General features: G+C 38.3%; 1 pseudogene; it reads left to right on the forward strand.

Annotated features, from left to right (window-relative positions):
- Positions 1 to 7,073: 7,073 nt before the first annotated feature.
- On the forward strand, positions 7,074 to 9,461 carry LOC113629596 (cullin-1 pseudogene; annotated as a pseudogene).
- Positions 9,462 to 13,244: the final 3,783 nt, after the last annotated feature.

The raw sequence follows: 13,244 nt of genomic DNA on the forward strand, positions 1-13,244 counted from the left end.
GTGAAGATTATAACAGATAAGTAAAGACAAGTGACAACTAACTGTGACTGGCAGACTTTATTTAGCTTTCACTAAGAAGCCTGGCAAAAACCAAGAAGAAAGAGACTACTCAAATGTCAGTTTTTACGGAAAAAAATAAGAAAAACAGGGAGGGGTTGAATATATAAAATCATGATTAATATTAGAAGGCAAATAAAAAAGTGAGAAAATATTTGCATTGTATTTGATGGACAGTAGGTCAGTCTTCCTAACTTATAAAGAGGTCTCAGATATAAAGAGTTCTTAGGTAAAGAGGTCTAGTTTAAAAATGGGCAAATGATTTGAAGTGGCCACCCAGAGAAGAATAAGTTTATATATATTTCAAAAATATAACCATAGTAGTAAACTAAGAATTGCAAATTTAAAATACGATGCTATTTTTCAACTGTTGAATTGTGAGACTAAAAATTTTCATTCCGAATTTTATCAGAGATACAGTGAAATGGATACTCTTATACAATGTACTCTCATAATGTTTTAAAAATCATTTAGAAATCTGTATCAAGGACCTTAAAATAGTCATACACTAGATGTCCACTCAGGAACATAGAAGATTTGCCATTCAGAAGTAGAGGCTTTCTCTCCTTAGTCCTGCCTAGATATAAAGAGACTAATTCCTAGCCTTGGTATTTGATGTATTCTTCTGTGGTCATGCTCTATTTGATTTTACTGAAAGCAAAATAACATCCCAAACACTAGTGTCCTGATGAGGGTCACAGGATCAGATGATTCACATGCCCTGGTTCATATCCTCTCAGTCCAACTTGTTGCTCTGGCCATTGCTACAGCAACCAGCTACATGCAGACGTAACCCAACAACACCTTACCTTCTCTCCACTCTGTCTTCTCTTCTGACCCAGGGTTTCTCTGCCACCACTATGTGGGACACCTGCATGAACCCATTCAGTCTTTCTGATGCCTGTGTGAGCATGGATACATCAGGGAGTTAACCTCCATGGGATAACCCTAGGTTAATGCAAAACAAAGTACAAAATTTCCATTGAAACTGCTGATCTACCCACTCTAACTGTAGAATTCCTGAGCGGCCAGCAGCAGAAACCAATGCCAAGCCTTGCACCACTAGGACCCAGCCTTTCACTTTATGGCAGGTTGATTACATTGGGCCGCTTTACCCTGGAAGGGCAGCAATTTTCTCTTCTCAGACTTGAAATTATCTCTGGATACAAGTTTGCCTTTTCTGCCTTGTGCCTCTGCCAGGAGCACAGCTCAAAAGCTTATACCTGATTAAGTTACATAGAATCTTCCATAATATAACCTCAGACCAAGGGGCCATTCTAAGAGAGAAGGTATGACCCTGAGTGCCTGACTCCGGAATTCACTCTCTGGTCCTACCATACAGGGTGCCATCTTGGAAGCAGCTAGCATAATAGATTTTTGAAGCACCTGTTAAAATGTGTAAAGCATCATCTTTGGGTATCTGCTAAGATGAGACATATGCATTGAACTAATGCCTGATATGCAACGCTATGGCCCCAATCTCTAGACTTACCTGGGACCATGAAATGAGGGGTAGAAGTAGAATTGGCCCACTGCATCACTCCTCACAGTGACCATTTTGCAGAATTTCTACTTCCTGACCCTACAAATTTAGGTTCTGCTGGATTAGAGGACATGAAGCCAAATGGGACTGGGGAAGGGAAGCAACAAGGGGAAGCTTCTTCCTGTGTACACTGTAAGGGTTCCATTAAAGCAGAAGCTGGTCAATGTTCCCTCATACCAGTGGAACAGTAGGCCAGGAAAAGAATTACCATATCGTCGGACATGATCCCAAATGCCATAAGGAGTGGTTGCTGCAATACAATGTGGGAAGACAGAACTGTATCTAGAACCTAGGAGTTCACTGGAGCATCTCTTGGCATTTTCATGCCTGCCGATGAGTCTAATAGGCAATTGCAATAAACCCAAACTGGCAACATTAAAGCAACGAGAACTCCAAACTCTTAAACTCAAACTCCAAACAAGCCATCTAGACTGAAGTTCTAGTCAATGGTAAGAAAATTATAAAACTGGTGATAGACAAAGGAGAAAATAAATATTACTTGTACATTTTGGACTAGCTGCAGCAGTGGAGACAGCACATTGTTCCATTAATATTTGCATATTAAATCATTGCATGTATCCTAGAAAGTTTTTGAGAAATAAATGTAATGGATGGTCAGCCAATACAGTCTTTCAAATAGTTAGAGTGATTGATGATAAGTGAGAGTTAAATAGTTACCCATTTAAAAAATAAGTTAGATAATGACAGGCAAAGAATATTTACACAGATCAATGAATAAAAGATATCAGAAATAGATTTAAAATTATGTCAACTTACTACAAGATAAAGGTATTTCATGTAATTGGGGAAATGACAAAATTTTTCAACAAATGATAAGATAACTAAAAAGGATCCCTCCCTCTTGCCTCTATTATTTTTAAAATGCTAAAGGGATCAAAGATGTAAATGTAGGATATGAAAATGATAAAAGTAATGGAAGAAAATATGAAATAATGTAAGTGAACTAGAAAAAAGATTGATCAACTCAACTACACAAAAATAAAATATAACTACAGAGCACAAATATAAATACAGTCAGGATAAAAGAGAAGATTGTAAAACAAAAATTGTAACACAGACAATTATAGGAATAATTAGATTTAAAAGAGCTTCTAAAATTAACAGAAAAAATCAATAGCCCAATTAAAATAAGCAAGGATATTAACCAATCATTCACCAAAAAAAGGAAATATAAATTTCTTTTAAATGTGAAAAGATTTCCATCATCAATAAATTATAGTGCATATACACAGTGGTAGTTCTATATAAACTATGAAACCATTTCCAAGACACATTGTTAAATTTTCAAAAACAGGGTTAAAAACCAAGAATTTTAAAATGAATATGTGTATATAGTGCCTATGTGTGTATATGCTTCTATATGCATAGATTATCTAGAGAGAGACGTAAATTATCTATAATCATGTTGCCTCTGGACAGGGGATGAAGTGGGTACTGAAAAGGAATGATTACTTTTCACTACAAACCCTTTCATATTTTCTGGATTTTGTACCTTATGCATTTATTCATTATTTTTAAAAAATTGGTTGCCTAAAAGTCAATTATTTTCATCATTACTATGACTTTAGATATTCATTTACATCATTTTTAATACTTCTTAGAATTCCAATATATATATATACACACAATAGTTTATTTAATCATTTCTCTATTGTCGAACATTTTTTCCTAATTTTTTATGTTAAAGATTTCACATGTTTGTATACACTATTTTTCTTCATATGCATAGTCTAGCCAAGCTGGTCTCTGCATAGTCTTTTCCTTTCCACTAACTCCACATGCCTTCCCCAGCCTCTTCTCAAGAGTTTTAAGTTCAATCTATCTTTTATACTCTATTTTCTTTTTCAGCTCTGGCCCTGAATTTTTTCCTTTCATTTACTTCCTATGTATTTATTACTTCTCTCTACCTATTTTGCTTCATCAATAAAATAGGAATACCAACATCAATCTCAGAGAGTATTTGTGAACATTAAATGAAATTAATGTGGGAAACATGTATAAGTGATTAAACACTACAAAAACATAAATTATACCATTCATATTCTGTTGTACTTTATTATAATTATTTAAGTTACCATTTGTTGTATTAGTGTCACCGTTATATCGTTACCATTTTGTGTACCTCCTGCATACGTACATATTGCCTTTTTACTAGATTGTCAGTACTTTAAAGAAGGATTCACTGTTCATCTATGTATCCTCTACCAGTAGGTATAGTTGGCACCTTGTACTGAGCAGTCCTCAATGATGTTGATAGGGCAATAAATGCAATAAATAAAACGATTGATTCTAATACTCGGATTTGGAGTTATGAACTGTTCCATTAAAAAAATTTTAATTCAGCAATCAGAGTATAAATGATAGTCCATAACTTATATATAATGCTGCATTAAGAGAAATGCTCAGTAAAAGGGGACACCTTTCTTGCCCTGGTACGCCCCAATCCACCACCAACTGATATAAGTACACATCTTGAAGGAGGCTATTGAATCTACTATAAAACACAATTCAGGGGCTTCCCTGGTGGCACAGTGGTTGAGAGTCCGCCTGCCGATGAAGGGGACATGGGTTCGCGCCCCGGTCCGGGAAGATCCCACATGCCACAGAGTGGCTGGGCCCATGAGCCATGGCCGCTGAGCCTGCGCGTCCGGAGCCTGTGCTCCGCAACGGAAGAGGCCACAACAGTGAGAGGCCCGCGTACCGCAAAAAAAACCACACAAAAACCCAAAAAAACACAATTCAGATCCCAACTTCTCTAAGGGACCTATAAACCTCTCAGATACAATCACATTCTCTCTGACTTATTACAATGTCACCTATTTCATCTATGGACTTTGCTCTACCTATTGTCCTGCACATTATTATTCATTTACATGACTTCTTCCTCTAGCATATAATGACTCTTTGAGCGCATAGTAAATGTGATTTTTCATCCTCATTTTCCCAGTCCCTACCACAGTGCCTGGCACATGGTGCATCTATAAATATTCACTAAATTGAAATTAAGCTAATTTGAGGAAATGAATCACTTATATTGCATTACAGTTAAAAAATGAAAAGATTTTGGAGCAAATTTGATTCAGGGAAAATATGTTTTATGTAATTTTTATCATAATAATATTTGTTATAAACTTAGTAATAATAAGAAAACCCAAAGATGATATATTACCATCAAGTATAGAGTTGAAAAGAAAAAGAATTGCACAGTGTCTACTTAATATAGTTCAGTTAACATCTGTTTGTGGTGCCATTAGTTACTACCTACTGGCTAGTGTTCAACCACGATCAGCAAATTAGGAGGTTGTATTCCTGATGATACGTCTATTTTCTGCCTAATGGTGTATTAATTTAGCTGACGTTGGCTGTCCTGATTAGAATCAATTCACACATCAGAACATTGTTTGTTGAGCATGGCAAATATTTGCCTTAACTCCTCTGCTTTCCTGTCTTTAAAAAGAAATAAGTAACTCACTAAGAAGGCCTAATAAGAAAAGAAATTTAAATGATTCTGTTCGGAGCATCCCCAGTCCCAATCTCTTGATTTTCAGATCACTAGTGGACTTCAATATATATATAACTTCTTAGATAAGACACTAAGATAAAATAGTTGTGTTTATGTATGTAATTTATTAATGTTTACTTCTAACAAAATATATATTTATGTGTAAAATTTATATCTTTATATATAAATATATATTCTAAATTATGGATGTTGATAAATTCATGAAAATTTTAACTAAGGAAAAAAGCATAATTGGAGGTATAGATCATACTATAACAGGCACATTACTTTTGGCTAACATAAGTTGGCCCTCAATTATAAATTCATAATCAATTGAACACTGTATTGTATGCATTAAGGCAGGATGTGGGCAATTAGTCCTTAAAACTAGTTTGATGTACTGGTTTTTCTCCATTTAACTTTTCCTCTAGCTGCTGCTTTAAAATTTTCAATGGATTGCATTCCTGTGCTCACCTACTCTCTGGTTTATGATTGGATCTGGTCCAAAAAGGCACTGGCAAGATATGAGAGGAAGGAAGGAGTCCAGAGCGTTTATTCCCTTGACCCCTTCCATTCTGAGATACTGTTTGATTATGCCTGCACTTTTTTTATGGTCTAGGTTCTGTCAGGGAGATTTATTCCCATGGCTGTATCTTCTATCAAGTTCTAACAACACAATGGAACTTCTAGTTTCAAGGTGGACTGAACATGCACGCCAAAATTTCTGGCTCCTATTCAAAACTGACATTCTGGTTTATGTTTAATACAGATACTGTAGAAAGTTTATAAAAGTAAATAAGTATTAATATATAACTATATTAAGAGGGGGAAATGGGATAAAATGTTCTCATATCAGTGAAGCAATGAACCAAGGCTGCCACTACTCCTAGACTTAAACCAATGACATCACCAAGAACGTGACTGCAAGGAAAGGCCATGGTGTCAACAGGTGGTCATAATTGAGGACGTAGAATCAAAACTAAGAATCATCAGGCATCTGAGAAATGCTGGAAAAGGAGGCAACAAATTCATGAATCAAAGAATTTATACCCAATAACTTAGAGATAATATAAAAATATCAAAAGGAGTTGGAGTACATATAGTTACTATTCACAAAGAGATAAATAAAATACACCCATGACACAAAAGTAAATAGCTATAAAATAAAAATGTACTGTGGAAAAAGAAGTTAGAGATCATAGAAATGGCAACTTGTTTGAAATTAGTAAAAAAGAAACTCATTATAGTCAGGTTAAATAACAAACTGAAACTAGCTAAAGAACAAAATAGTTCGTATACATGAAACATGCATCTTTCCCCCCAGGAACAATTGCTCAGTATTTGCTCATTCAAGGTTCCCAGAGACTTTATAGACTATAACTACCAAGAATAACAAGAGTTGGGCGAGTGGGCAGGGAGGAGGAGGGAGCCATGTTGCATGCAACTCCAGGCAGGGCAGCCCCGGAGGCTGAGGGACACTGCAAGACCTTGGTGCAACGGGGATTTAACTGGGGCCAGGAGCAACGACCATGTAGAGACGTCGCCGGAGCCATTTAGGCACCCGCGAAATGCGGGTGCACGTGTATTTTTTTGGGTTGGCCAAAAAGTTCGCTTCGGTTTTTCCATAACATGTTACGGAAATATATAATGCAAATAATGCAGTGGATTACCTTATGAAGACAAAGGACAATAGAAGCAGTGAGCCTGCTTCTGAGCAAGATGTTTCTGCTCACTCGGTTCAGTGCTGGAATCACTTTGGTGTTCGCTTTACTTGCACGTCCCTTTCCAGGTTTGCCTGCAATGAGATTTCACTCTCTAAATTTAAAGGACATCCTTTCTGAGCTGCTGTGAATAAATCTGGAATGATATTTTAAATTTTCATCTAATGGAGAATTAGCTGTACCTTGAATAAGGATTGCTGTGTTGGACGACTTCAGAATATCACTCACAATGTCATCCAACAGGAGCCAGAATCCCCATGGACTGAAGCAGATTGGCCCTGACCAGACCGGGGATGACCTCAGAGCTGGAATCCAGCAAGTGTATACCAGACAAAGTATGGTGAAATCCAGATACATGGAACTCTACACTCATGTTTATAACTACTGCACGAGTGTGCACCAGTCAATCCAAGCTCAAGAGGCTGGTGTCCCTCCTTCTAAATCAAAAAAGGGGGAGACGCTGGAGGGAGTTCAGTTAGTTGGCTTGGAATTGTACAAAGAGCTTAAAGAATTTTTGAAGAATTACTTGACAAATCTTCTTAAGGACGGAGAAGATTTGCTAGATGAGAGTGTACTGAAGTTCTACACTCAACAATGGGAAGATTACCGGTTTTCAAGTAAAGTGCTGAATGGCATTTGTGCCTACCTCAGTAGATATTGGGTTCTCTGCAAATATTACGGAGGATGAAAAGGAATCTACCAAATCTATTCTCTTGCATTGGTGACTTGGAGAGATTGTCTTTTCAGGCCATTGAATAAACAGGTAACAAATGCTGTTTTAAAACTGATTGAAAAGGAAAGAAATGGTGAAACCATCAATACAAGACTGATGGGTGGAATTGTACAATCTTACGTGGAACTGGGGCTGAACGAAGACGATGCCTTTGCGATGGGCCCTAGGCTAAAGGTGTACAAAGAATCCTTTGAGTCTCGGTTTTTGGCTGACACAGAGAGATTTTAGACCTGAGAGAGTACCAAATTCTTGCAGCAGAACCCAGTTACTGAATATATGAAGAAGGCAGAGACTCGTCTGCTGGAGGAGCAGCGGAGAGGCCAGTACCTTCATGAGAACACCCAAGAAGAGCTAGCCAGGAAGTGCAGGCAGGTGCTCATTGAGAAACACTTGGAGATCTTCCACGGGGAATTTCAGAATTTATTGGATGCCAACAAAAGTGAAGATTTGGGTCGCATGTATAATCTTGTATCTAGAATCCAGGATGGCCTGGGAGAATTGAAAACACTTCTGGAGACACACATTCATAATCAGTGTATTGCGGCAATTGAAAAGTGTGGAGAAGCTGCTTTAAATGACCCCAAAATGTATATACAGACAGTGTTGGATGTTCATAAAAAATACAATGCCCTGGTGATGTTGGCATTCAACAACAATGCTGGCTTCGTGGCTGTGCTGGACAAGGCTTGCGGTCTCTTCATACACAACAATGCGGTTACCAAAATGGCTCAGTCGTCCAGTAAATCTTCCGAGTTGCTGGCTGCATACTGTGACTCCTTGTTGAAGAAGAGGTCCAAGAACCCAGAAGAAGCAGAACGAGAAGACACGCTCAACCAAGTGATAGCGGTCTTCAAGTATAGAGAGGACAGGGACGTGTTTCAGAAGTTCTACGCAAAGATGCTGGCAAAAAGCCTTGTTCCTCAGAACAGTGCGAGTGATGACGCCGAAGCAAGCATGATCTCTGAGTTAAAGCAGCTTGCGGTTTTGAGTATACCTCTAAACCTAAGCAGATGTTTCAAGACATTGGCGCAAGCAAATATTTGAATGAGCGGTTCAAAAAGCACCCAACAAATTCAGAGCCGCTGGGCTTGGATTTCAGTATTCAAGTTCTGAGCTCCGGATCATGGCCTTCTCAGCAGTCCGGTACGTTTGCCTTGCCGTCAGAGCTGGAACGGAGTTATCAGCGCTTGACGGCGTTTTACGCCAGCCGTCACAGTGGCAGAAAATTGACGTGGTTATATCAACTGTCTGAAGGAGAATTAGTAACAAACTGCTTCAAAAACATACACCTTGCAGGCATCTACATTCCAGATGGCCATCCTGCTCCGGTACAACACGGAAGACGCTTACACCGTGCAGCAGCTTATGGAGGGCACCCAGATCAAAACTGACATTTTTGCACAAGTGCTACAGATCTTATTGAAGTTGAAGTTACTGGTCTTGGAAGATGAAAATATACCTGTTGATGAGATGGGATTGAAGCAAGATACCTTAATAAAATTATATCTTGGTTATAGAAACAAGAAATTAAGGGTTAACATCAATGTGCCAATGAAAATGGAACAGAAGCAGGAACAAGAAACCACACACAGAAACATCGAGGCAGATCGTAAACTATTGATGCAGGCGGCTCTCGTGAGAATTATGAAAATGAGGAAGGTTCTAAAACACCAGCAGTTACTTGGAGAAGTACTGACTCAGCTCTCCTCAATATTCAAGCCTCGGATCCCAGTAATTAAGAAATGCATTGACATTCTGATCGCGAAAGAATATTTGGAGCGAGCGGATGGTGAACAGGACACCTACAGTTACTCAGGATCAGAACTGCTCAGGATCGCCACACTTCAAGTCTGTAAATACGGACACCGATGCCATTTAACCTAATTTAAGACCAGAGAGGATGGAACCTTCCATGCTGAGGGCTGCATGCTTCTGCATCCGAATCAACCCATTGGCCACCTGAATAACAGCTGCCGGCTGGGCGGCCCCTCGGAGGCCAGCAACACCTAGAGAGCAGGTCTGAACGGACCCACGTGTAATCTGCTATGAAAAACCATTTGTAGAGTATATTTCATTTTTTAATGTGTGAAAATAAAGAAAACTAAAGGAAAAAAAAAACAAGAGTCGACTCGAGAAAGTATCAAAGTGACGTTCAGAAGCGTGGAGAGTAAATCCAGAAGTTCAAATTTTCTTTTCAATTTAATTCCAGAAAAAAGTAATAGAGAAAATAAAAGAAAGCCAATATTTGAAGAAATAATACCTCAGAATTATGGAAATATATGATTCTACATATTACAAAAGTCCACTTAATGCAAAGCAATATCATAACAAATTTAAAAAGCAAGAAACAAATAAAACTTCACACCTGAACACATTGCAAAGCAACTTCCACATGTTAAGGATAAAGCAAAACTTCAAAAGCCATCAGAGGGGAAAAAACAATGTAATAAAGTGTAAAAATCAATTTTCATGAGTTATTTTATCAGGTTTATTAGATACATGACATCAATAGAGCAATACTTCCAAATTACTGAGGGTAATTGCTGAGAGTTCTGCTTCTGCAATTGCTCACTAATGGCTTCAGACCAACCTTCCAACCAAGGAAAACTTAAAAATATAGACAAAATTCAAAATGAAAAAAAAAAGTATCCGTTTGAAAATTGCAGTAAAGGGTTAATCAGCAGGCTTGGAATGTTCAAAACTTTCACATTCCAGAGAAAGGATTGGCCCTCAACTAGTTCCTGAGTGATAAATCTTTAGAATATCCTGTCTGTTAAGAGTGTATTTGATACATGAGGCCTTGGGGCATGCCAGATATAGTTCATGCTATAAAGTGACTTATGGTGGGAACTTGGACCTCACTGTATCAGTTTGACCTCCGGAGTTGCTGGAAACTGAGTAACCGAGGTCAGCCACTTGGGCAGTCAGCCATACCTACCTGACTGACCCTTAATAGAAACCTTGACACCAAGGCTCATGTGAGATTCGCTGTTTGGCAATACTTCATAGGACTTGTCACATATGTTGCTGGGAAATTAAATGCTGTTCAAGGACTCTAGGAAGGAGAACAGCTGGAAGCTTGTTCCTAATCTCTCCTTGACCCTGCCTTTTTCACCTTTTGTCTTGACTAAGTTTAATCTGTATCCTTTTGGTGTGATAAACTGTAACTATGAATATAACAGCTTTTCTGGGTTCTCTGAGTCTTTCTAGCAAATCATCAAACATGAGGGTGGTCTTGTGGACCCTCAACACAGAAGGCATCAGGGAGTTTCAAGGTAGTAAAGACAAACAGAATAGAAAATTCTGAAGAAGATCAAGCGTAAGTGGGAATTTGATATATTTGGAGGTTATATGATAATTTAGCAGTTGGAGTGACCAACTAATTAATATTGGCTCTGGTTCTCCACAGAAATAGATTTAAATGGAATGTATATATGTTATTACTTACCTCAAACACAAATTCCAGATGGAGAACAGACCTAAATAAAAACAGAAACATGACTTTTTAATAAAGAAAACTGTCTCTATGATACTGAGGTAGGGAAGCCTTTTAATGAAACATTTTTCCAAGGTAAAATTAGTCAAAAAAAAGATTACCAAATGTTCTGGCTATCTCAAAGTACTAATAATCATTTGACGAAAGACAGCATCAACAAAATTAACAGGTGGAGAAAAACTGGAAGAAATAGTTATGTATAAATATAAATAAAATATTATAAATATATAAAATACATATTACAAAATAAAGGACTAGTATGTAGCATAAAGAATACAAGTCAACAAGAAAGGCGCAAACAACTAAGTGGGACACTGGAAAAAGACAGTTTTTCAAAAAATGAAAAAATTGGCTTAAAAATATATTAAAAAGTATCAAAACACTAAACAAATGCAATTTGAAAGAACAGAAATGTGTCATATTTCACTCATCAAATTAGGAAAACATTTAAAATGGTTTAAAGATCGCTTAAGTTTTGGGAAACATAAACTCTCAGAGTTCTGATGTTTACATTGGGGCAGCCAGTTTTCAGGACAATTTGAGACTGTCTTTTAAAATATGAAAGGTGCATGCTCTATAACTTAGTATTTCTGTTTCTAGGCACCTCCTTTAGCGATCTACTCATGCATGTCAAAGTAAACACTCAAAGGTTGCTCTTCCTTAATGTAACTTGTTTATTGGCCTTCAAGGACATCACTTTCTATTGTTTTTTCTCCTTTGTCACTATTCACTCCTAACTCTTCACTGTTGTTTTCTCTCTTTCCTGACCCTGTAAGGTTGGAGTAGCCCCAGGCTCAGCCCCTGCTGCTACTCTCTTCTTCCGCTACATTCACCTTCTTAATTATCACAGATGGCTCACGGCTTTAAACAGCATCTATAGGCTGATAACTCCAAGATACCTATCTCCAGATCAGACCACTCTCCTAAACTAGACTCATATATCCAGTGTCCTAATCACTCACTACTGTATCATTAGACAAAAATCTTCTGTGCTTCCTCAAATTCCCTTGGCCACCTCTTTATTTACAGAGATGCTTTCTTCCTTGTGGGCTACACTGCTGCTGCCTTTGCCAATGCCCTTGCCAAGTTTCCTCAGCTGGCTGAAGGTCAAGGTGAAGTCTTAGACCTTCACGCCTCTCAAGTCCCACAAACCAATCCCCGTCCACTTGCAAACCTCAATGAAAAAAATGGGGTGTGGGATTTGTTCTTTATTGACCACCAAGGAGCTGAACAATAACATCCAGTAAAGCAGGGCGTTGTATCCTCTTGACTAATGGGAATCGAGAGATGGGAGGAAACTGAGTAGGTAAATTCTGTCTCCTCTCTCTTCTAAACTATTCTGAGGTGTAGTTTCCTGGGGCTAATAAATTCAAACTGGGAGGAGATGAGAGAAATCATTGCCTTTAAAAAGTGAAAGGCGCCTGTGAGTGAGTCAAAGCTGACCTGTAGTCAGTCACACATTTGTGGCTCCTTCTATCTCCTGCCCACACTCATCACTTCCTCCTCCAAATTCCTAAACTGAGTCTAGATTTCTTCTTCTCATGTATCCCCACGGCATCTAGCATCTTGTTGAACACACATTAAAAACTCTCTAAAATAAATGTCTTTTTAAAGAGAAAGACAATGAGGATGGGAGATGGAATATGCGAAAGAGAAAGAAGGAAAGAAAAGAAGAAAAAAATAATTCAGACCAACACATCTGCTATTCTCTCTCTACATAGTTGTGAAGAGCTATCATTTTGCTTTTTCTCTAAGTAACAAAATGCCAATAATTTATGCAGTTAAGAGAAAAATCTATGTTCTTCTGGCAAAGGATCTCAAACCTATATTAAAATGTAGACTTATCAAAGTAAAAGCAATTAGCTTCTTGGCAGGCATAGAAACGATAATTGTGTATCTTAAGTATCCTTCTAACCTCTCTTTCCTCCTGTTTGGAATTTGCCCAATTTATAACGGACAGGTTACGCTTCATAAATATTGCTATCTTGGGCTTCCCTGGTGGCACAGTGGTTGAGAGTCCGCCTGCCGATGCAGGGGACGCGGGTTCGCGCCCTGGTCTGGGAAGGTCCCACCTGCCGCGGAGCAGCTGGGCCCTTGAGCCGTGGCCGCTGAGCCTGCGCGTCCGGAGCCTGTGCTCTGCAACGGGAGAGGCCACAACAGTGAGAGGCCTG

Source organism: Aethalodelphis obliquidens, unplaced genomic scaffold (genome assembly GCF_003676395.1).
Source record: "Aethalodelphis obliquidens isolate GAN/ISIS:26980383/991018 unplaced genomic scaffold, ASM367639v1 scaffold27, whole genome shotgun sequence".
Lineage (NCBI taxonomy): Eukaryota > Metazoa > Chordata > Mammalia > Artiodactyla > Delphinidae > Aethalodelphis > Aethalodelphis obliquidens.